This window comes from Ranitomeya variabilis, chromosome 1, assembly GCF_051348905.1.
Source record: "Ranitomeya variabilis isolate aRanVar5 chromosome 1, aRanVar5.hap1, whole genome shotgun sequence".
In the NCBI taxonomy this organism is placed as follows: Eukaryota; Metazoa; Chordata; class Amphibia; order Anura; family Dendrobatidae; genus Ranitomeya; species Ranitomeya variabilis.
This window is the reverse complement of record NC_135232.1, coordinates 1,041,678,052-1,041,702,759: the sequence shown is the minus strand read 5'-3', so window position 1 is coordinate 1,041,702,759 and position 24,708 is coordinate 1,041,678,052. Positions and strand designations below refer to the sequence as shown.

General features: G+C 44.2%; 1 protein-coding gene across 4 annotated transcripts in view; it reads right to left on the bottom strand.

The window, feature by feature from the left end:
• Positions 1-24,708, bottom strand: part of SGCZ (sarcoglycan zeta) — a 1,541,618-nt gene that overhangs the window by 288,213 nt on the left and 1,228,697 nt on the right. The window lies entirely within an intron of this gene.

The following is a 24,708-nucleotide window of genomic DNA, read 5'->3' as shown; positions in this document are numbered from 1 at the left end:
GCTCGTTGGTCGTTGTTTTTTTCCCGTTTCAATTTCGTGGTTTCATACCTGCCAGGTTCAAAGAATGTGAAGGCAGATGCTCTTTCCAGGAGTTTTGTGCCTGACTCTCCTGGAGACTCTGGGCCTACTGGTATCCTTAGGGATGGGGTAATATTGTCCGCCGTATCCCCAGACTTGCGACGTGCATTGCAGGAGTTTCAGGTGGATAAACCGGATCGTTGTCCACCAGAAAGACTGTTTGTTCCGGATGATTGGACCAGTAGAGTCATCTCCGAGGTCCATTCTTCTGTGTTGGCTGGTCATCCTGGAATATTTGGTACTAGAGACTTGGTGGCCAGGTCTTTTTGGTGGCCTTCCTTGTCTAGGGATGTGCGTACCTTTGTGCAGTCTTGTGAAGTGTGTGCTCGAGCTAAGCCTTGCTGTTCTCGGGCCAGTGGGTTGTTGTTATCCTTACCCATCCCGAAGAGGCCTTGGACGCACATTTCCATGGATTTTATTTCTGATCTCCCGGTTTCACAGAAAATGTCCGTTATCTGGGTTGTGTGTGACCGCTTTTCTAAGATGGTTCATTTGGTGCCCTTGCCTAAGTTTCCTTCCTCCTCTGAGTTGGTCCCTTTATTTTTTCAGAACGTGGTTCGTTTGCATGGGATTCCGGAGAATATCGTTTCTGACAGGGGATCCCAGTTTGTGTCTAGATTTTGGCGGACGTTTTGTGCCAAGATGGGCATTGATTTGTCTTTCTCGTCTGCATTCCATCCTCAGACGAATGGCCAGACGGAGCGAACTAATCAGACCTTGGAAACTTATTTGAGGTGTTTTGTTTCTGCTGATCAAGATGACTGGGTTGCTTTTTTGCCACTGGCCGAATTTGCTCTTAATAATCGGGCTAGTTCGGCCACGTTGGTCTCTCCTTTTTTTTGTAATTCGGGGTTTCATCCTCGTTTTTCCTCTGGTCAGGTGGAGCCTTCGGATTGTCCTGGAGTGGACGTGGTGGTGGACAGGCTACATCATATTTGGAATCAGGTGGTGGACAATTTGAAGTTATCTCAGGAGAAGACTCAGCAGTTTGCTAATCGCCGTCGCCGCGTGGGTCCCCGACTTCTTGTTGGGGATTTGGTGTGGTTGTCTTCTCGTTTTGTCCCTATGAAGGTCTCTTCTCCTAAGTTCAAGCCTCGGTTCATCGGTCCTTATAGGATCTCGGAGATTCTTAACCCTGTATCTTTTCGTTTGGATCTCCCAGCATCGTTTGCTATTCATAATGTGTTCCATCGGTCGTTGTTGCGGAGGTATGAGGTGCCCGTTGTTCCTTCGGTTGAGCCTCCTGCTCCGGTGCTGGTGGAGGGAGAATTGGAGTATGTTGTTGAGAAGATCTTGGATTCTCGTGTTTCCAGACGCAAACTCCAGTATTTGGTTAAGTGGAAGGGTTATGGTGAGGAGGATAATTCCTGGGTGGTCGCCTCCGATGTTCATGCGACTGATTTGGTCCGCGCCTTCCATAGAGCTCACCCTGATTGCCCTGGGGGTTCTCGTGAGGGTTCGGTGACGCCTCCTCAAGGGGGGGGTACTGTTGTGGATTCTGTTTGTGGGCTCCCTCTGGTGGTTGCTGCTGGTACTGGGTTTCTTTGGTGGGTTGCTGCCTTTGGTTTCCACCTGTCCATCAGTGGCTGGGTGTTTCCTATATTACCTGGCCTTTCTGTCATTTCCCTTGCCGGCTATCAATGTATTCAGATGTGCTCTGTTTGGTTCCTGCCTACCTGCTCCCAGATCTTTCAGGATAAGCTAAGTGCTGATTTTCAGTTGTTTGGTTTTTTGTCCAGCTTGCTTATTATGTCTCTATGCTAGCTGGTAGCTCTAGTGGACTGAGGTTCTCCCCATGTGCCATGAGTTGGCACATGGGTTCTTGTAATCTCAGGATGGTTTTTTTGATTAGGGTTTTTTGCTGACCGCTCAGTCCCCTTTTGTATCGTTCTGCTTTCTAGTTTACAGCGGGCCTCAATTTGCTAAAACTATATATATCATCTCTATGTGTGTGCCTTCCTCTCATTTCACCGTCAATACATGTGGGGGGCAACTATATCTTTTGGGGTTCATTCCGCTGGAGGCAAGTGAGGTCTTTATTTTCTCTGCAGTGCTAGTTAGCTCTTAGGCTGGTGCGTGGCGTCTAGAACCAACGTAGGCACGCTCCCTGGCTATCTCTAGTTGCGTTTGTCAGGCGTAGGGCAGCGGTCAGCCCAGGTTCCATCACCCTAGAGCTCGTCCGTAATATATTTGTACTTTGCTTGTCCTGTGCTATCCCTAGCCATTGGGATTCATGACAGCTGTGATGCCTGGACTGGAGATTCCAGAGGCTCCAAGAAGTTAGGAGCCAACCGAAACCTCTGCTGAAACTGGGCTCGCTCCAACCTTTGCTCAGAGAAGCAAAGGTCGATGTGAGTAGAGACTGATATTAACTCCTCTAGTGTGGCAGGAATCTCCCTAGGGGCCAAAGCATCCTTCGCATGGTCAGCCAGCCTCCTCCAAAAAACATGGATGAGGACTTTATCTGACCACTCCAACTCAGGTGCTAAAGTTCGGAAGTGAACGGCAAAGTGACTGACCATGGATGAGCCCTGTGTCAATGCCAGCAGTTGGAGCGCCGTATATTGGGTGACTCGCAATCCCAAGAAGACCTGCTTCAGGGTCCTCAGAAACTGCGGATTACTCTGCACCACATGATCGTGATGCTCCCACAGCAGCGTAACCCACAACGCCCAGTCCAACAAGAGAGAAATTATAAATCCCACTCTGAAGGGAAACATGCAGCCAGCAGCGCTAGATGTATAGCACACTGGCTCATGAATCCCCTACACGACTTGCTATCACCTGAGAACTTCTCAAGCAGCGGGAGACGGGAAAAGGTTGGAACAAGGATGGCAGTGGACAATCGGGATGCAGCTTCACTAGCTGCCTGAATGGCTATTGCAGTCAGGTCCACAGCTGAGGTTGTACGCTTGAGACTGCCAACCTGCCCTCCAGCTGCTGGATGTACCGCTGCAGTTGCTGCTCATCCGCCATTACTAGCCAGACCCTGGCGCTAGTATAATGTTAGGGATGGGAGAACGCACTGAATAAATATAATAATAAGATGTGTTTGCAACCCGGGATCCACCGTGCAGAGATGGTAACTTCTGCTCGCTAATGGCAGACACTATATGGCAGTATAGAACTGGGTACACACGAGTTAACCATCACCCAGTGTGTACTGCAGCGAGCCCTGTTACTTCACAGAGCAACTAGACTAAATTTAGTGCACAGAGTGTATGCAGCGTTGCCCAGGCGAATGCCAATAACTGACTAACTATCATGATGTGTGAACTGAGTGAACAGTGGCGCATAGGCAATGCCACTACTCAGCACTGTCTCAAACTCCAGTCACCCTATTCACATACACAACCATAGAGTAGGGCATAATTAGGAGCTTTCACGACAGACACACACGCTTGTACACACACACCATGCGGCCGTGAGATCCTTTTATAGCTGCAGCCTTATAGCTGCAGCCTTCTGTGCTAATGGCCCAATCTGAGCTGCTTGAGGACCTGAGAATTTGATGTCTGACCACCAATGAGCGGTCGTCTCACAGGCAGGCTCAGATGGAGAAAAGCAGGACTTAGTCCCAGGAGCGTCTGCTTGCCGCTGACTAATGCTGGTTGCTATAGCTGGACCTGGGACAGCAGCAGCAACCAGATGCACAGCATTAGTCTGAGGAAGATGTTGGGACCAATGTCTCTGCTGACATGCAGTAATGATTTCAACATGATTAGAGGCTTTCTGTCAAGCAGATGACAGCATGGCACACAATGAATGCTTGGGCCCCCATTCTTCTGAATTGGGTCTGGGTTTGGGTACTATTCTGGTACCCAAACCAAACTTTGTTTAACTGTTCAGCCAAACCCACCAGGCCCGAACATCCAGGGGTTCACACATCACTATTAGGCTAGGTTCACATTGCGTTAATGTGTGCACACTAACAGACAGCGTTGCACAGCGAAAATGTCGCAATTAACGCCATGCAACGGGTCCGTTAGCGCACCCATTGACAGCAATGTAAATTTCGCCTGCAGCGCATCGCTAGCGCGTGCCTTTTTCGGCTCGCGCTAGCGATGTGCCGTTCTTCTGTGGCGTGCCTCGGACGCTGCTTGCAGCATCCACGGTGCGCCCGAGGTCCGTTCCCCACTCTCGCAGATCGGGGATCTGCGAGAGTGGGGACGTTAACGCGACCCCTAACGCGCTCCCTAAAAAAACATTGCGTTAGCTCAATCCCCTAGCGCTAGCGCTAAACGGATTGCCCTAACGTAATGTGAACCTAGCCTTAGCTATGTGGATATGGTTCAGAAATAATTTATTAAAGTAGTTCCTTATCAGATGGATCATGCTGAAAAAAACACAGTTTCAAACTGAAAGTGTCAATTTTAGAGATTAAATCTTCCTGCTGTGACAAAACTGAGTGATACGCCAATTAGTCCATAATGCTCTCTACTTCCTCTCCACTAATATGCCTGCTGGAGACAAAGGAGGACTATTCTGTCCTGCTTTTTGGTAGTATTTCTGCTTAGACAACTGTTCCTTCTTCTCTTTCTCCTCCAAATCATGGAGCATGTGACAGGGACCTTGATGATCCCCATCAAACACAGTTAACAAACAAAGCTAATGCTGAATGCTGAAATTAGTGTTTTTTTCATTTTTTCATATCCCCTTGGATATTAGCAGGATTACATAGTTGGCACAGATATGTGCAACCTGGCACTGGAAACAAATGTAGCTCGGAGTAGTAGAGGCTTCATCAGCTGTTCCAAATGCGGTAGTGAATCGCCTACGCAGGAAACATGTACCAAATGTGCTCATGTATTATTCCCGACTACAGTCATTTCTCCAAGTATCATTGCAGTGCATTTTTTATCCTGAAAACCAAATGCACTCCTTTCTAAGACAAATAAAGGTTGACTTGTTATCTTTCAGCAATTCTGAGTGCATGCCATCATTTCTCAAAAGGCAGCAGAATTCACAAGGTGGTAAGATAGTGACTGCGTGACCAGCAGCAACTTGAAAAGATGTGAGATTAATTTGCAAGGAGGATGGCAAAGATGACTAATGAATGTTGAATCTAAGTGTTGATCTTCTTGACTTTGCTAAATGAGCAGGTTATGTTACTACATTTACTTATGGAGAACTGAGACTCCTAGTCTATAAGAGCTAGGACATCCATGGCATATTTTCCATCGCTTATACGATTTTTGGGTTTTCCCTACATTTTGGACAAAACTATGATGCTCAGTTTATTTATAAACTTTGTAAATCAATTTTGGAGTTTAAATTCTTCCACCCTTTACAAAAAAATGTAACTCTAAGTAAAGAAGATGTATCTATTTAGGTACAAGCAGAGGGCGTAATTTGTGCAAACAGCTAGCATTATTGATGTGGCCCCTACAATTGTTTAATGAGATCAGTCACATTTGCAAAACCTTGACCACCTGTTTTTTGTTTAAATAATGACAATCCACTCTTGATGAAATGAAAAGTAGTTTAATGACACCTAAATTTATAGGTTACTAATTTGCTACATGTAGATTTACAACTATGTAGGTTATGAACATGTAGGTAACGAACATGTAGCAACAACGGCAGAACATATGTATTTTGCATTGCAGAATTGAAAAGAGACCTTTATTATATAAGTGAAGAAAAAAGCTACTTGCCTTTAAAAAATAGTATGAGACCAGAAAAAGGAAGTAGCACCATGTCCCAAAGCTCTATTCAGTTGCCATGTGTATGCATCTAATATTAGTGTTAAGTGTCGAGCTCCCGCTGGTGCACAGGGGGAATCTCGAACCATGCCCTCTGCAGTCTCCCATTCTTCCTCGCCCGCAAGGGACCCTGCTCAGCAGAGACGTCGGTCGCAGCATTTTGCTTAGGCTAATGCTGTGTGTCTGGTTACTGCTGCCATCCCAGGTCCAGCTATTGTAACCAGCATTAGTCAGCGGCGAGCAGACGCTCCTGGGGCTAAGTCCTGCTTTTTTCCTACTGAGCATGCCCGTGAGACAACCACTCATTGGTGGTCAGAGGTCACATGCCCAGGTCCTTAAGCGGCTCTGATTAGTCCACTGGCAAGGACCCGGAAGGCTGCGACTATAAATGGTTTGCATAGCCGCTCTGCCATGCCATAATCCGAAATCGTGGTGTGTGTGGATGCATGTATGATACTGGTGAAAGCTCCTAATTATCCCCTTCCCTAGAGTTTGGGTGTTTGGAGCTGATACAGCACCAGTTAGTGCATACCAGCACAATGCACAATAAACCAGTGTCTACTAGAGGCGATTGCCAGTGCGATGCCGTGTGCCGTCACTACGCTTAAATTCCCTTGTCAGGGTGGTTAGTGGCATTCGCCAGTGTGGCGCAGCTTGCACTCAGTGCACTAAATCTTTAGTTTAGTTTTGTCCAGGCATCGCAGGTTAGATGCCGTGCGCTTAGTGGGTCTAGAAGGACTCTAACCCCGTGTCCTTGGGGCAGAGTCCTGTGACCAATGACTAGCGCTCATCCTGCTGTGCTCTGTGAGGCCTAACAGGGTACGGCATTCATATTCTGCAGTATAGCAGCTCTGTGAGGCAACAGAGTCCGTCTCTGCATATAATGTTGACCCACGTGTGTTCGTTACTATACTACCAAATAGTGTCCACCATTACTGGGCAGCAGTTAACACCTCTGCGCGATGGACCCCGGGCTGCGAACACACCTTATTGCTATCCTTATATTATTTGCTGCATTCCACCAGCCCTAACAATTACACTAGTGGAGAAATGAAGTGGAGTCACAAAATTATTTTAAACAATGCAAACACTTAAGTAAGTAATAACATGTGTTTAATTTCAGGATTAGGTAAATTTGTCTTTAAAAAATATGGTGCACCTCAAAACACAGGGACTTAAATTTACAAACAGAAACCATAATTTCAGAATTTGGACTTGCATAATTTCACAAAATATAAATTCACAGTAACACACTGGTGATGATGAGGCTGCTGCATGAGTTCCCTGTATATCACTTGAATCTTAATCTTGGATTTCTATTCACAAACTCATACTATCACTCTTATTTTCAATCTCGTGCATCAATACTAAAGCAGTACACCCGAATCACATTAGGCATTTTCCTATCCCTATCCTGTGTGCTCTGAGCTCTAATATGTCTACACAGTAGAGATATAAAATTGCATTCTTTGGCTTTCCTCTATGTTTCTTACTACCTGTGATAGACAACTAATTAATTAAGCTGCATCTTGCAAACTGATTGTTGCAGGGCATTATGGAGAAGGTCGCGATACCATTTGCTGGCTTATTAACTGCGAAGCATGTGTGAAATGGCGGCAAGCATTTTTTTCTGATCCTTGCTAATCAATCTATTGCAGATTGTTAGAATTTGTATAGGATCATGGATTTCAGGTGACATGACTTAAATTTGATCTGCTGAACGATCTGCTCATCTATACTGAGTACAGTTGACATTTCACTCAACTGCTTTCAAAGGAGGGCACAGGAACTCTTCTTGTGGTAAATCACCTGTTGGTTTATTGTGAAACAACATAAACCATAGCAGAGTTCAGCAAAAAATAACCAGAGTCTTTCTGGCATAACAGCAAAACAAAAAGATAATGTATAGCCAATGTCCATATGTCTGCGGGATTCGCAGACAACCATGTGTCTTCAGCTCCACCTCAAGACACCGTTTGGAGTCTTTCCTCTCCAAACCACAACACCCAGACTGCCTCTCGAGTCCAGCTATTTATATCCAGACCATATGACTCCTCACCCATGTAATTGGACACATGACTGTGACATCACACAGGTCCTGTCTGCATACGACGATGCCAGCTCTACAGGTGTAGATAAGGTGGATCTTTTCACCCACTCTATAGATGTCCACATGAAACCAGCCCATGTATGCAACTTCAAATTTACCTTCACAAAACGTAGTGTGCTGGATAGGGTTGAGCGACTTTCATTTTTTTAAGATCGAGTCGGATTTTGCGAAACCCGACTTTGTCCAGAGTCGAGTCGAGTGCAGTCGGCCGATTATCGCTAAAAGTCGGGGATCGACCGAAACACGAAACCCAATGCAAGTTAATGGGGAAGCATAGTCGGCAGTGAGTGGAGGCCAGGAAAACACCTACAGTGCCCATTGTAATGCCAAAAACATCCATTCTTGTTTCTGAAGCTTGTCAATTTTAATTAACTTTATAATAATAGTTGGGCATTGGAAATTGGGGTCATTTGGCAAAAGTTGTGGGGGGTAGGGCTGGTTCAAGGTTTTAGTGGGCACAGGAAACGTGGACTACGTCACGGCGGTGGAGCAGTGAGAGGTAAGTATGTCAAGTTTGCAAGTGCTGTGATCCTAAGCAAGCAGGGGGGCCCACTCGTTGGCATTGGCACTGGCACAGGGCCCCTCAAAGTACAGCGGTGTGTTTGCACGGCGGGGGCGCCTCCCACCGGCAGCGACACTTTTGCGTACTCTGAGGGGCCCTGTGCCAGTGACGTCGCCAACAAGTATGCCCCCCCACCTGATGAAGGAGCCTGCACTTTCATCTGCACCTTCCTCTTTGTCCCTGTGTAAGGTGGTATAACATGCGGGAAGGGGAACCTTACTTTCAGCAGGGTCAGATTCTGGCTGTGTAGAGTGCAAGGGGAATGTAGTGGTCTGGGTCAATGTACCAGCAGACTCATCTAGCAGTGGCTGGGCAATGGGCAGGATGAGGAGGAAACAGATATAGGGCCAAAGAATAAAGTAGGCTAAATGCAGTTCAAAATTGGTAACAGGACTAAACAGGCAGCACTGCTTTGTTCAGTGGAGTAGCAAACCCAAGAGCAGCAGACACTGTTTTAAGGGCCCAACCACACTAGTAGGCCAAATGCAGTTTAATATCTGATACTATAGGTCGAAAGCCAGAAGGTAGAAGCTCAGCTTTATTCAGTTGAGGACAACACCAGGCAGGGGCAGACACCGTTAGTAGGCCGGAACCACCAATTTTTTTAAAAACAGCAGTTAATGAGAGCCAGAAGGTAGAAGCTCAGCTTTATTCAGTTGAGGACAACACCAGGCAGGGGCAGACACCGTTAGTAGGCCGGAACCACCATTTTTTTAAAAACAGCAGTTAATCAGAGCCAGAAGGTAGAAGCTCAGCTTTATTCAGTTGAGGACAACACCAGGCAGGGGCAGACACCGTTAGTAGGCCGGAACCACCATTTTTTTAAAAAACAGCAGTTAATCAGAGCCAGAAGGTAGAAGCTCAGCTTTATTCAGTTGAGGACAACACCAGGCAGGGGCAGACACCGTTAGTAGGCCGGAACCACCATTTTTTTAAAAAACAGCAGTTAATCAGAGCCAGAAGGTAGAAGCTCAGCTTTATTCAGTTGAGGACAACACCAGGCAGGGGCAGACACCGTTAGTAGGCCGGAACCACCATTTTTTTAAAAAACAGCAGTTAATCAGAGCCAGAAGGTAGAAGCTCAGCTTTATTCAGTTGAGGACAACACCAGGCAGGGGCAGACACCGTTAGTAGGCCAGAACCACCATTTTTTTTAAAAACAGCAGTTAATCAGAGCCAGAAGGTAGAAGCTCAGCTTTATTCAGTTGAGGACAACACCAGGCAGGGGCAGACACCGTTAGTAGGCCGGAACCACCATTTTTTTTAAAAACAGCAGTTAATCAGAGCCAGAAGGTAGAAGCTCAGCTTTATTCAGTTGAGGACAACACCAGGCAGGGGCAGACACCGTTAGTAGGCCGGAACCACCATTTTTTTAAAAAAACAGCAGTTAATCAGAGCCAGAAGGTAGAAGCTCAGCTTTATTCAGTTGAGGACAACACCAGGCAGGGGCAGACACCGTTAGTAGGCCGGAACCACCATTTTTTTAAAAAACAGCAGTTAATCAGAGCCAGAAGGTAGAAGCTCAGCTTTATTCAGTTGAGGACAACACCAGGCAGGGGCAGACACCGTTAGTAGGCCGGAACCACCAATTTTTTTAAAAACAGCAGTTAATCAGAGCCAGAAGGTAGAAGCTCAGCTTTATTCAGTTGAGGACAACACCAGGCAGGGGCAGACACCGTTAGTAGGCCGGAACCACCATTTTTTAAAAAAACAGCAGTTAATCAGAGCCAGAAGGTAGAAGCTCAGCTTTATTCAGTTGAGGACAACACCAGGCAGGGGCAGACACCGTTAGTAGGCCGGAACCACCAATTTTTTTTAAAAACAGCAGTTAATCAGAGCCAGAAGGTAGAAGCTCAGCTTTATTCAGTTGAGGACAAACACCAGGGAGCAGCAAACAGAGGTATTAGGCCCCATCCAGCAATTAAAAAAAAAAAAAAAAAAAGCTTAATCAGAGCCAGAAGGTAGAAGCTCAGCTTTATTCAGTTGAGGACAACACCAGGCAGGGGCAGACACCTTTAGTAGGCCGGAACCACCATTTTTTTAAAAAACAGCAGTTAATCAGAGCCAGAAGGTAGAAGCTCAGCTTTATTCAGTTGAGGACAACACCAGGCAGGGGCAGACACCGTTAGTAGGCCGGAAACACAATTTTTTTTTAAAAAACAGCAGTTAATCTGAGCCAGAAGGTAGAAGCTCAGATTTATTCATTTGAGGACAACTTGAATTAGGGACTGCAGACAGACTTACCAGGCTGTCCCCTGTGTGGACCATGCTTGCAATACATTAACCCATTGCGCCACAAAGGACACGTAACCTTCCGTGGCCATGCCTTCCACTCCATGTGTCTGTTGTCAGGTGTACCTTTGGACTCACAGATTGACAGAATGAAAGGACAATGTGGTCTTTAACATGCTGGTGGAGGGGTGGGATGGCTTTTCTCGCAAAAGAATTGTCAACTGGGTATCTCATAGCGTGGTACAGCGTAGTCCATCATGGCTTTATTAATATTACATAAAATAAAACAATAGGCTCTATGCACTGTAAAATAGGTTCCAGGGGTACACTGGCAGCAGTGGTCAGGTGAGTGGAGGCCTAGTGGAAGGAGGGACCGCAGACAGGCTTCGAAGGCCTAACACAATAAAATGGGCTGGCTGTAGGCACTTTATAATTGGTTCCAGGGGTACACGGGCAGCAGTGGTCTGGTCAGTGGAGGCCTAGTGGAAGGAGGGACCGCAGACAGGCTTCGAAGGCCTAACACAATAAAATGGGCTGGCTGTAGGCACTTTATAATTGGTTCCAGGGGTACACGGGTAGACAGTGGTCTGGTCAGTGGAGGCCTAGTGGAAGGAGGGACCGCAGACAGGCTTCGAAGGCCTAACACAATAAAATGGGCTGGCTGTAGGCACTGTAAAATAGGTTCCAGGGGTACACGGGCAGCAGTCGTCTGGTCAACGGAGGCCGATTGTATTGAGTGTCTGCCAGTTAGTAGTCAAAAACAACAATTAAATGTGAATGTCTCGCATTAAAACACAACAAAAACACTAAAGGGTGCAATCATTAGGTTCAGGGGTGGGATCCTCTGCGTTGTTTCAGACCTACTAATTTAGCGCAAAGTATTTACTGTGGTAAATAGAGGACACTGCCCCTGACTATGTTAAGTACCATCATACATGTCAACACAATGGTATTGTCAGTGGCAGGTATGGAAGGATGTCAGCGCTTAGACTAAACATTGGTGGAAGTGTGAGAGATAACTGTGGAAGTGGTAGAGCAATGTTTGACCTGGGGGTGGGTGAACTCTCTTGTGGCCGGCGGTACAAGCCCAGGGCCCCTCATGTTACAACAGTGTGTCTGACGTTGGGTGCGCACCACCACAGCCAGAGACACTTTATTGTACTATGAGGGACCCAGTAGCAATGCCGTCGACCAAAAGCGAGCACACCCACCTCTTCAGACAAACAGCAGTCTCACGGGTGCTTGCGCCAAGTCGCGATACCACGGCCCCATGTGGGGAGTTTGGCCATTTAGGGAGGTGTAAACATGTCGTATGCTGGACAATCAGCTGCAGAAAATTAGACATTAGAAAAGTAATTCACAGTAGTCCACAGGCAAGAGCTTTTCATAGGAAAGCTAGGTGTCGGTCGGGCAAGGTGGGGCAAAAGATTTCGAAATCCAGTTGTGGTTCATTTTAATGAATGTTAGATCATCAACATTTTGGGTAGCCAGACGAGTCCTTTTTTCGGTTAATATTGAACCTGCAGCACTGAATACTCTTTCTGATAGGACACTTGCTGCCGGGCAAGCAAGCTCCTGCAATGCATATTCTGCCAATTCTGGCCAGGTGTCTAATTTTGATGCCCAGTAATCAAATGGGAATGACGGTTGAGGGATAACATCGATAAGGGATGAAAAATAGTTAGTAACCATACTGGACAAATGTTGTCGCCTGTCACTTTCAATTGATGCAGCAGTACCTGTCCTGTCTGCGGTCATAGCAAAATCACTCCACAACCTGGTCAGAAAACCCCTCTGTCCAACGCCACTTCTGATGTGTGCACTCCTAACACTCCTAGTCTGCTGCCCCCTGGAGCTCGTGTGAGAACGATCACGTGCGCTGTGTGCTGGGAATGCCTGAAGCAAACGGTCAACAAGAGTTGAGCTAATATTAGTTCCAAGTTCTCATGTGGCATAATATTTTGCAATTTGCCTTTATAGCGTGGATCAAGGAGGCAGGCCAACCAGTAATCGTCATCGTTCATCATTTTCGTAATGCGTGTGTCCCTTTTTAGGATACGTAAGGCATAATCCGCCATGTGGGCCAAAGTTCCAGTTGTCAAATCTCCGGTTGTGATTGGTTGAGGGGCAGTTTCAGGCAAATCTACGTCACTTGTGTCCCTCAAAAAACCAGAACCCAGCCTTGCCACGCAACCAATTTCCAGTGCCCCCGGGAAAGCTTCCGCATTCAAAATATACTCATCCCCATCATCCTCCTCGTCCTCCACCTCCTCTTCACCGGCTACCTCGTCCTGTACACTGCCCTGACCAGACAATGGCTGACTGTCATCAAGGCTTTCCTCTTCCTCTGGTGCAGACGCCTGATCCTTTATGTGCATCAAACTTTGCATCAGCAGACGCATTAGGGGGATGCTCATGCTTATTATGGCGTTGTCTGCACTAACCAGCCGTGTGCATTCCTCAAAACACTGAAGGACTTGACACATGTCTTGTATCTTCGACCACTGCACACCTGACAACTCCATGTCTGCCATCCTACTGCCTGCCCGTGTATGTGTATCCTCCCACAAAAACATAACAGCCCGCCTCTGTTGGCACAGTCTCTGAAGCATGTGCAGTGTTGAGTTCCACCTTGTTGCAACGTCTATGATTAGGCGATGCTGGGGAAGGTTCAAAGACCGCTGATAGGTCTGCATACGGCTGGAGTGTACAGGCGAACGTCGGATATGTGAGCAAAGTCCACGCACTTTGAGGAGCAGGTCGGAGAACCCAGGATAAGTTTTCAATAAGCACTGCACCACCAGGTTTAAGGTGTGAGCCAGGCAAGGAATGTGTTTCAGTTGGGAAAGGGAGATGGCAGCCATGAAATTCCTTCCTTTATCACTCACTACCTTGCCTGCCTCAAGATCTACTGTGCCCAGCCATGACTGCATTTCTTGTTGCAAGAACTCGGACAGAACTTCCGCGGTGTGTCTGTTGTCGCCCAAACACTTCATAGCCAATACAGCCTGCTGACGCTTGCCAGTAGCTGGCCCATAATGGGACAACTGGTGTGCAACAGTGTCATCTGCCAATGGAGTGGTTGGCCGACTGCGGTCTGTGGAAGAGCTGTAGCTTCTGCAGGAGGACGAGGAGGAGGAGGGGGTGCGAACGCCTACAGCCAACTGTTTCCTAGACCGTGGGCTAGGCACAACTGTCCCGAAATTGATGTCCCCTGTGGACCCTGCATCCACCACATTCACCCAGTGTGCCGTGATGGACACATAACGTCCCTGGCTATGCCTACTGGTCCATGCATCTGTAGTCAGGTGCACCTTTGTACTCACAGATTGCCTGAGTGCATGGACGATGCGCTGTTTAACATGCTGGTGCAGGGCTGGGATGGCTTTTCTGGAAAAAAAGTGTCGACTGGGTAGCTGGTATCGTGGTTCAGCGTACTCCATCAGGGCTTTGAAAGCTTCGCATTCAACTAACCGGTAGGGCATCATCTCTAACGAGATTAGTCTAGCTATGTGGGCGTTAAAACCCTGTGTACGCGGATGCGAGGATAAGTACTTCCTTTTTCTAACCAGAGTCTCATGTAGGGTGAGCTGGACTGGAGAGCTGGAGATCGTGGAACTTTCTGGTGTGCCGGTGTACATGGCAGACTGAGAGACGGTTGGAGACGGTATTGTTTCCGCCGGTGCCCTAGATGCAATATTTCCTCCTACAAAACTGGTGATTCCCTGACCCTGACTGCTTTTGGCTGGCAAACAAACCTGCACAGATACTGCCGGTGGTGTGGAAAATGGTGGCCTTACAGTGACGGAAGGGATGTTGCGTTGCTGACTAGCTTCATTGGCCGAGGGTGCTACAACCTTAAGGGACGTTTGGTAGTTAGTCCAGGCTTGAAAATGCATGGTGGTTAAGTGTCTATGCATGCAACTAGTATTTAGACTTTTCAGATTCTGACCTCTGCTTAAGCTAGTTGAACATTTTTGACAGATGACTTTGCGCTGATCAATTGGATGTTGTTTAAAAAAATGCCAGACTGCACTCTTCCTAGCATCGGATCCCTTTTCAGGGATTGCAGACTGAGCTTTAACCGGATGGCCACGCTGTCCTCCAACAGGTTTTGGCTTTGACACGCGTTTTGGGCCAGATACGGGCCCGGCAGATGGAACCTGTTGCGATGTTGATGCCTGCTGCGGCCCCTCCTCCACCTCCGCTTCTGAACTACTGCCGCCTGCACCCTGTTCTCCCAATGGCTGCCAATCGGGGTCAACAACTGGGTCATCTATTACCTCCTCTTCGAGCTCGTGTGCAACTTCGTCTGTGTCACTGTGTCGGTCGGTGGTATAGCGTTCGTGGCGGGGCAACATAGTCTCATCAGGGTCTGATTGTGGATCAGTACCCTGAGAGGGCAATGTGATGGTCTGAGTCAAAGGAGCAGCATAGTACTCTGGCTGTGGCTGTGCATCAGTGCACTCCATGTCAGAATCTACTTGTAATGGGCATGGCCTGTTAAGTGTTTCACTTTCTAAGCCAGGGACGGTATGTGTAAAGAGCTCCATGGAGTTACCCGTTGTGTCGCCTCCTGCATCCTTCTCTCTTGTTGTAGTTTTTGCTGAAGAGGACAATGAAGCGATTTGTCCCTGACTGTGAACATCCACAAGCGACGCGCTGCTTTTACATTTACCAGTTTCAGAAGAGGAGGCAAAAGAGCTAGAGGCTGAGTCTGCAATGTAAGCCAAAACTTGTTGTTGCTGCTCCGCCTTTAAAAGCGGTTTTCCTACTCCCAGAAAAGAGAGCGTTCGAGGCCTTGTGTAGCCAGACGACGAAACTGGCTCCACAGCTCCAGACTTAGGTGGAATATTTTTATCCCCACGACCACCTGATGCTCCACTACCACTACCATCATTACCAGCTGACAATGAACGCCCACAGCCACGACGACCTCTTGCACCAGACTTCCTCATTGTTTTAAAAACTTAACCTAAGTAACTATTTGTTGCTGTCAAACAACTTACACGGTGAGCTATAACTTCAGTATGATTTCAATATCCCTTAACAGGTTGGTGAGACCACAAGGAAAATCAGGCACAATGTTACACACTCTGTTTTCTGTGGCACCAAATCACAGAGATGCCACACACGCAGGACTGTCACTCAAGCACAAATGTCAATATTAAGCTCCCACTGTTTTATTTTTTTTTTTTTAAGGTAGATTTTAGAACCCAAATCAAGCAAAAAAATAAATAGGCTTTCTATGGCCCACTGAGTGAGAGATGGCACACACAGGAGTCAGGAGTGGCACACAAGCAGAAAGGGCAATATTAAGCTCCCACTGTTTGAATTTTTTTTTTTTTTTCAGGGAGACTTTAGAAACCAAATAATAAAAAAAAAAGGCTTTCTATGGCCCACTGAGTGAGAGATGGCACACACAGGAGTCAGGAGTGGCACACAAGCCCTGAGTCCAATATTTTTCTCCCACTGATTGATGTAGTGATTTTTTTTCAGGTAGATTTTAGAACCCAAATCAAGCAAAAAAATAAATAGGCTTTCTATGGCCCACTGAGTGAGAGATGGCACACACAGGAGTCAGGAGTGGCACACAAGCCCTGAGGCCAATATTTTTCTCCCACTGATTGATGTAGTGATTTTTTTTCAGGTTGATTTTAGAACCCAAATCAAGCAAAAAATAAATAGGCTTTCTATGGCCCACAGAGTGAGAGATGGCACACACAGGAGTCAGGAGTGGCACACAAGCCCTGAGGCCAATATTTTTCTCCCACTGATTGATGTAGTGATTTTTTTTCAGGTAGATTTTAGAACCCAAATCAAGCAAAAAAATAAATAGGCTTTCTATGGCCCACTGAGTGAGAGATGGCACACACAGGAGTCAGGAGTGGCACACAAGCAGAAAGGGCAATATTAATCTCCCACTGTTTTATTTATTTATTTTTTTCAGGGAGACTTTAGAAACCAAATAATAAAAAATAAATAGGCTTTCTATGGCCCACTGAGTGAGAGATGGCACACACAGGAGTCAGGAGTGGCACACAAGCAGAAAGGGCAATATTAATCTCCCACTGTTTTATTTTTTTTTTTTTTCAGGGAGACTTTAGAAACCAAATAATAAAAAAAAGGCTTTCTATGGCCCACTGAGTGAGAGATGGCACACACAGGAGTCAGAAGTGGCACACAAGCAGAAAGGGCAATATTAATCTCCCACTGATTGATGTAGTGATTTTTTTTCAGGTAGATTTTAGAACCCAAATCAAGCAAAAAAATAAATAGGCTTTCTATGGCCCACTGAGTGAGAGATGGCACACACAGGAGTCAAGAGTGGCACACAAGCAGAAAGGGCAATATTAATCTCCCACTGTTTTATTTTTATTTTTTTCAGGGAGACTTTAGAAACCAAATAATAAAAAATAAATAGGCTTTCTATGGCCCACTGAGTGAGAGATGGCACACACAGGAGTCAGGAGTGGCACACAAGCAGAAAGGGCAGTATTAAGCTCCCACTGTTTTATTTATTTATTTATTTATTTTCAGGGAGACTTTAGAAACCAAATAATAAAAAAAGGCTTTCTATGGCCCACTGAGTGAGAGATGGCACACACAGGAGTCAGGAGTGGCACACAGCCCTGAGGCCAATATTTTTCTCCCACTGATTGATGTAGTGATTTTTTTTCAGGTAGATTTTAGAACCCAAATCAAGCAAAAAAATAAATAGGCTTTCTATGGCCCACTGAGTGAGAGATGGCACACACAGGAGTCAGGAGTGGCACACAAGCCCTGAGGCCAATATTTTTCTCCCACTGATTGATGTAGTGATTTTTTTTCAGGTAGATTTTAGAACCCAAATCAAGCAAAAAAATAAATAGGCTTTCTATGGCCCACTGAGTGAGAGATGGCACACACAGGAGTCAGGAGTGGCACACAAGCAGAAAGGGCAATATTAAGCTCCCACTGTTTTATTTATTTATTTTTTTTCAGGGAGACTTTAGAAACCAAATAATAAAAAAAAGGCTTTCTATGGCCCACTGAGTGAGAGATGGCACACACAGGAGTCAGGAGTGGCACACAAGCCCTGAGGCCGATATTTTTCTCCCACTGATTGATGTAGTGATTTTTTTTCAGGTAGATTTTAGAACCCAAATCAAGCAAAAAAATAAATAGGCTTTCTATGGCCCACTGAGTGAGAGATGGCACACACAGGGATGGCACTCTAGCAGAAATGCCAATCTTAATCTCCCACAAAAAAAAAAAAAAAAACAGGGACTGTCCTACAATTACTATCTCCCTGCAGTAATCTCAGCCAGGTATGGCAGGCAGCAATAAGGAGTGGACTGATGCACACATTAAATAAAAAGTGTGGACAAACAAAAAAGATAGCTGTGCAGAAAGGAAGGAACAAGAGGATTTGTGCTTTGAAAAAAGCAGTTGGTTTGCACAGCATCGTACACACACAGGCACAGCAACGCAGCTATCAGGGTCAGGGAGCCTTCTAGGGCAGCCCAATGAGCGACAGCGCTGAGGAAAATAAAATGTAGCTTCCACTGTCCCTGCAAACAAAAGGTGGTGTTGGACAGTGGAAATCGCTACAGCACAAGCGGTTTGCAGCTTTATGTACCCTGCCTATCACTATCCCTGCTTCTGAAGAAGCGGCAGCAACCTCTCCCTACGCTCAGATCAGCAGCAGTAAGATGGCGGTCGGCGGGAACGCCCCTTTATAGCCCCTGTGACGCCGCAGAAAGCAAGCCAATCACTGCAATGCCCTTCTCTAAGATGGTGGGGACTGAGATCTATGTCATCACGCTGCCCACACTCTGCGTTCACCTTCATTGGCTGAGAAATGGCGCTTTTCGCGTAATTGAAACGCGACTTTGGCGCGAAAGTCGCGTACCGCATGGCCGATGCAACGCTGGGATCGGCTCGGTTTCATGAGACGCCGACTTTGCCAAAAGTCGTCGACTTTTGAAAATGAACGACCCGTTTCGCTCAACCCTAGTGCTGGAAGAAAATGCTCACATCACTGATTCCATTGGGTGCAGTGACATATATCTCCCCTCCATTACTTTACCAGTGACTCTGTCACATATGTATATGTATATATACATATACATATATATTTACTGTATATATATATATACACACTGCTCAAGAAAATAAAGGTAACACTTAAACAATAGAATGTAACTCCAAGTTAATCACACTTCTGTGAAATCAACCTGTCTAGATATGACGCAATACTGATTGTGAATCGATTTCTCCTCCTGCTGTGCAAATGGAATAGGCAACAGGTAGAAGTTATAAGCAATTATCAAGACAACCGCTATAAAGGAGTAGTTATGCAGGTGGTGACCACACACAATTTCAATGCTCTCATCCTTTTTGGCTGTTGCTTTGGCCAGTTTTGCATTTTGTCATTGCTCTCACCTCTAGAGGTTCAGTAGCAACCCACAGAAGTTGCTCAGCTAGTGCAGCTCATCCAAGATGGCACATCAATGTGAGCAGTGGCTAGAAGGGTTGCTGTGTCTGTCAGCACATTGTCCAAAGCATGTAATAGATACCAGGAGATAGGCCAGTATCCCAAGAGATGTGGAAGGGGCTGTAGGAGGGAAACAACTCAGAAACAGGACCGCTACCTTCTACTTCATGCAAGGAAGAACAGAAGAAGCAGTGCCAGAGCCCCCCAACAGGCCACTAACATCCATGTGTCTGCTCATACTGTTAGAAACAGACTCCATGAGGGTGATATGAGGGCCTGACGTCCACAAATGGATGTTGTGCTTACAGCCCAACACCATGAAGGGCAATTGGCATGTGCCAGAAAACACCAAGATTGGCAGAGTCAACATTGGCACCCTGTGCTCTTCATGAATGAGAGCAGGTTCACACTGGGCAAATGTGACAGATGTGACAAAGTCTGGAGAAGCCATGTTGCTGCCTGCAACATCCCCCAGTATAACCAATTTGGCAGTGGGTCAGTAATGGTGTGTGGAGGCATTTCTTTAGAGGGCTGCACAGCCCTCCATGTGCTAGCCAGACGGACCCTGACTGCCATTAGGTACCAGGATGAGATGCTCAGACCCATTGTGATGCCATATGCAGATGCACTGGGACTTGGGCTCCTCCTAATGCATGACAAAGCTAGGCCTTATGTGGAAAAAGTTTGTCAGCAGTCCCTGCATGATGAAGGCATTAATGCTTTGGACTGGCTTGTCTATTCCTGAGACCTGAATCCAATTAAGCATATCTTGGATATCATACCTCGTTTCATCCACCAATGCCATGTTGCACCACAAACTGTCCAGGAGTTGACTGTTGCTTTAATCCAGGTCTGGGAGATTATCCCTCAGGAGAACATCCGCTGCCTCATGAGAACCATGCCCAGATGTTGTATGGAGGTCATACAGGATGTGGAGGCCACACACTGCTGAGCACAATTTCCTTGTCTTAACATGTCCACTGAAGTTGGATCGGCCTGCAATTTGATTTTCCACTTTGATTTGATTTTCCACTTTGATTTTTAGCATCATTTAAAACACAGACCTCCATGGAATATTCATTTTGAATTACTTTGATCATTTTCATGTTTTATTGTTCACAACACAATCTACTAAGTAATGAATAATGATTTTCAGATGGAATAATGGAATATTTCATTCAGTGATATCTTGGATGTTTAATTTTAGTGTTCCCTTTATTTTTGAGCATTGTATACTTTACAGATGAGCAGATCTGAATAAATTTGAATTTACCAAATCTGTCAGATTTGATCAGGAAATTCAGTTTACAACAAATTAATTTTCAACAAATTGAATGTACTTTTTTATTCCCTGTAGTCTGGAGAGACCAAAGAGAAATATAAGATATCAAAGCAAAATTAAAAGCAATGCTCATCTCACCACACACTCTTGCTGCTTAATGTCTCCACATTTTCCTCAGGTGTCTTTATGCTGTTGAAATCCTGGGCATCTTTATACTGGACCAGAACTTGCATCTGTGACTAGGTCCATGTTCATGCAGCCTAGTCCTTGTTGAATGTCCTGGCCTTGAGTGTGTACCATAAGGTCACGGTACATGTTTTGAAGTCACAATATTGCTGTCACTTAACATGTTCATGCAAAAACATCTTAGAATTCCCAGCCTAGTATAAGAGGTCCATGATTTCAGTACATAGAGTTAAAAAAAGAGGCATCGCGGAGACTGCAATGTACATGGCTGGAAGGTGAGGATAAGTTTTTAATTATTTTTTTACCTTTAGCCATCCATCTACTATTTAGCAAAATGGCCACCAGTTGGTGACTGCTTGGAATAAATTGCAAAAAGTCTGCATTCTGGAAAATACAGATTTTTGGAAAAATGAGTAGAATTTAAGTTTATTAGTATAAATTCACAATTCACCATACTCTTATGTACATTAGTCTTATATGCTGTATGTTATGTACATATATGTATAAAAATATGTTAAAAATACAACCTATCAGAATATAAAACTAATTAATCTGATTAGTAAATGGTTTATGTAATGAGAAAAAAATAATACTACTAGAGTTGCATTTTTTCTATCACCATACATTGGTAAAAAGGTACAGTATAAGCGAATAAAACATGACATGGACCCAAACTTGTATCAATGAAAATATAATTTTTCTTACCAAAAAACTACTATAACTTATCTACATTAACTTTAAAGTAAAAAATGTTATGCTTTTGGAAAATAGTGACAGGCCTCAATATCATGATCTCATGACATTCTCTAAGGCCTTATGCACAAATGCGCAAACCTCTCTAGGACTCATTACATCCAGAGTTTTAACATGGGAAGCCTTGGTTTTCAAGGACTGGATGGGTGAATGTGAGGAGCAGGGGGGTCAGGAAGGTGAGCGGCAAGGTGAATATTTTTTATTTTATTCTTAACCTCATTTCAGAAAAATGGCGTCTAGTGGTCGCCAAGTTGTCACTCCGCGGAAGCAAATTACAAAAAATCCACATTTTGGCAAATGCAGATTTTTATAAAATTACATTTGAATATATTTGCTTATGTTTACTAATGACAGAAAGGCACAAGCACAATATCATGAAAATATAACATTTTCATTTTGCTGAAATATAAATGGAGTAAAACGTCTACATGAAGCTTTCAAATATATAATATACCGGGTAATTTATGAGATCCACACAAGTGCTAATGTTTTGTCTACTTTTTTTTCGGTAATATTATCTATACGTGTGCAGTTTTGTTTTTATTGTTTCAGAAATGCCTATTGAAATATTGAAATAAAAGCAGTAGAAATTAATTTCCTAAGTATATCATACCAGCTTTAGAAAATTGGATTGTGAAGTATTAGGCTTTTTTAACACTTCAAATTCAGTAATATAGGTAAAAATAAAAACTTACATGTACTTTTTACAATTTGTATATGTTTATAATTAAAAATATTTTATCATTACTTCAAATATCAGGTTTGGTGTTTTGAAGGTTAAGTAGTTTAAAGATATGTTGCTTTATAAATTATGTCTGACTAATGCATTGCCTTATTTAACGCTCTTCTAAAGCTTCTTTCCAAGGTCTTCCTTTCAATAAAATTACAGAAAAACTTAAAAACCATAATGAGCTTAAAAAGTCAAAACCTCACAGTATTAAATTATCATGCTTTGAATTGATCCACAATAAAACCTTGATATATTTTATGCATTTACAATACACTTCGGCAACATGCACTTTAGAAAGACAAAAGGATTCATACATTTTCATAAACATCTATGGTAGCCTAATCTTGAAACTAATGCTCTGTTTTTTATAATTCAGTCTTTCTTGTCAGCCATGACATTATATTCCAATAATTTTATTTTTAACTCTATATAAAGGAAACAAGCAAGCATAGCTGGCGATGACACTCTAAAGCATCGGCCCACTCACTTTGCTCTAGCAACAATGCCATGGGGGACCTAAGACTGGGTGATTATTATTATTTTATACTATGGCATCAATATTGACTGTACAATCTGTTTATAGCTTTCTTTGGATTTGAGCAGCTCATGTCATAAACCAGCATTCAAGTTTTATAGAAAACTGTCAACTCATCACATTATACTTGTATCTCAAGGCATTTCCACATTTTTCACAGCTGCTTAGTTTTTGATCATGCAGACTCTGGGATAAAGAAACTTTTTATGGTCTGTCAGGTCTTTAAAATAGGCAACATCCATACTAAATAACATAAGACAGATATAACGATGTGCAATATTACAAAAATGTCATCTTTTAAGGCACATTTAATGCAATATATTGTTTTTAATAGGCTTGTTCCCCCCAGTCTGATGCATTAGTTGTTATGACACACTGGTCCAGGCACCAATGCAGAGATCACAGTGTTTAATGCAACATTTTTTTATCTGGCGTTGGATATCGATTGCTTTTAATGAGCAAAGGGTGAAAAAGCCAGTTGACAACAAATCCATTTTTGTATCAGTTTTAGCTTCAATCACCAGAAATGCGTTGTTTTGATAAAAACATTGTAACTAACCCAAAATAGTATCAATGAAAATATTAAGTCACCCTGCAAAATACAAGCCCTTACACAGCTGCATCTTTCAAAAAATGAAAGCATTTGGGGTCTTGGAAAATGGTGAAACAAGCAAATATTTTTTTAAACAAATTTCGGAATGGTGTTTTAGCATTAAAATTAAAACATATGCTCTACAAAAAGTTGTTCACTTACAACATAAAAAAGGCAATAAACTATGCTTTATCATCATTCTGCCGAACAAAAAGTGCAATAAAACACGATCAAAAAGGCAATTGTAAATAAAAATGGTACAGCTAAATATAATGTAATCTTGTCCCGCAAAAAAGAAGCCGTCAAAAAGCTCCATCAGCGGAAAAATAAAAAAGTTATAGCTCTCAGAATAAAGCAATGCAAAAATTATTATTTTTTTCTATGAAAGTTTTATTGTGTGAAGGCACCAAAACAAAAAAAGACTATATAAATCGGGTATCACTATACTGAACTGAAGATTGAAGCTGCTTTACCAATTTTACCACATGTGAAATGGTGTAAGACATTCTACCTCCCAAAAATCAGAATAGAAAGCTATTAAATAGTGACATCTGCCCAAAAATGGTACCAGTAAAACACATCAACTAATCCAGCAAAAAAAATAAGCCGTCACACGACTCTGTCAGATGAAATATGGAAAAATTAGCTGTCTAAATATGGGATGCAAAAACTAGCTTTTGCAATAAAAGCATCTCTTTTCCTGTGTGACAGCAGCCAAACATAAACACCTGATATAAATCTGGTATCGCTGTAATCGCACCGACCCGAAGAATAAAGCCATCTAATCACACCACATGAAAAATTGTGTAAAAAAGAAATAAAACCAATTCTTCATCTGCTATTTATTTTTTCATTCTGCCTCCCAAATATTGCAGTAAGGCTCAGCTCACATTTATCCTGTGCTCGGCGCTGAGCACTTACACTGGGGTTTCTGTGTAAAGCTCTGAAATACGTGATTCATATGGAACCCCCGTGGGAGATTCCCTAAACCGAGGCAAATGGAGACACTAAGGATACCATAAGACCTGTGATTCAGTGGTGTCCGTTTTTCTAGGAGAGCATAAAAGTGCCATCCCCACTCAGGTCTGTCATCTGTTAATGGAAATATAGGGGACTTCCATGTTACTGGTAGCACAAAGGCTCTGGAAAAGCAAAATGTCTCCCCACCCCTCAAAAGTAATTCAGCCAATACTGAGCTCCCATATCCAAATGCCCCCTTCCTTTCTGAGCCCCAGCATGTTTAAATCAAAATTAGCACCGACATGTTTGGCATCATTTCTGTAGTGATGAGAGCCCATCTAGTTTATGGGTGCATGTCTCCAGAAGCATGAGCTGGGCATAATATACAGGTCACTTTGTAGTTTTCAATTTTCTCTCAGCAACATCCAATACTGCTTGTTTCTGGAAAACACCCATGGAGTCAAAATCATTACTGCATCTGTAGATAAATTCCCAAAGGGGTAT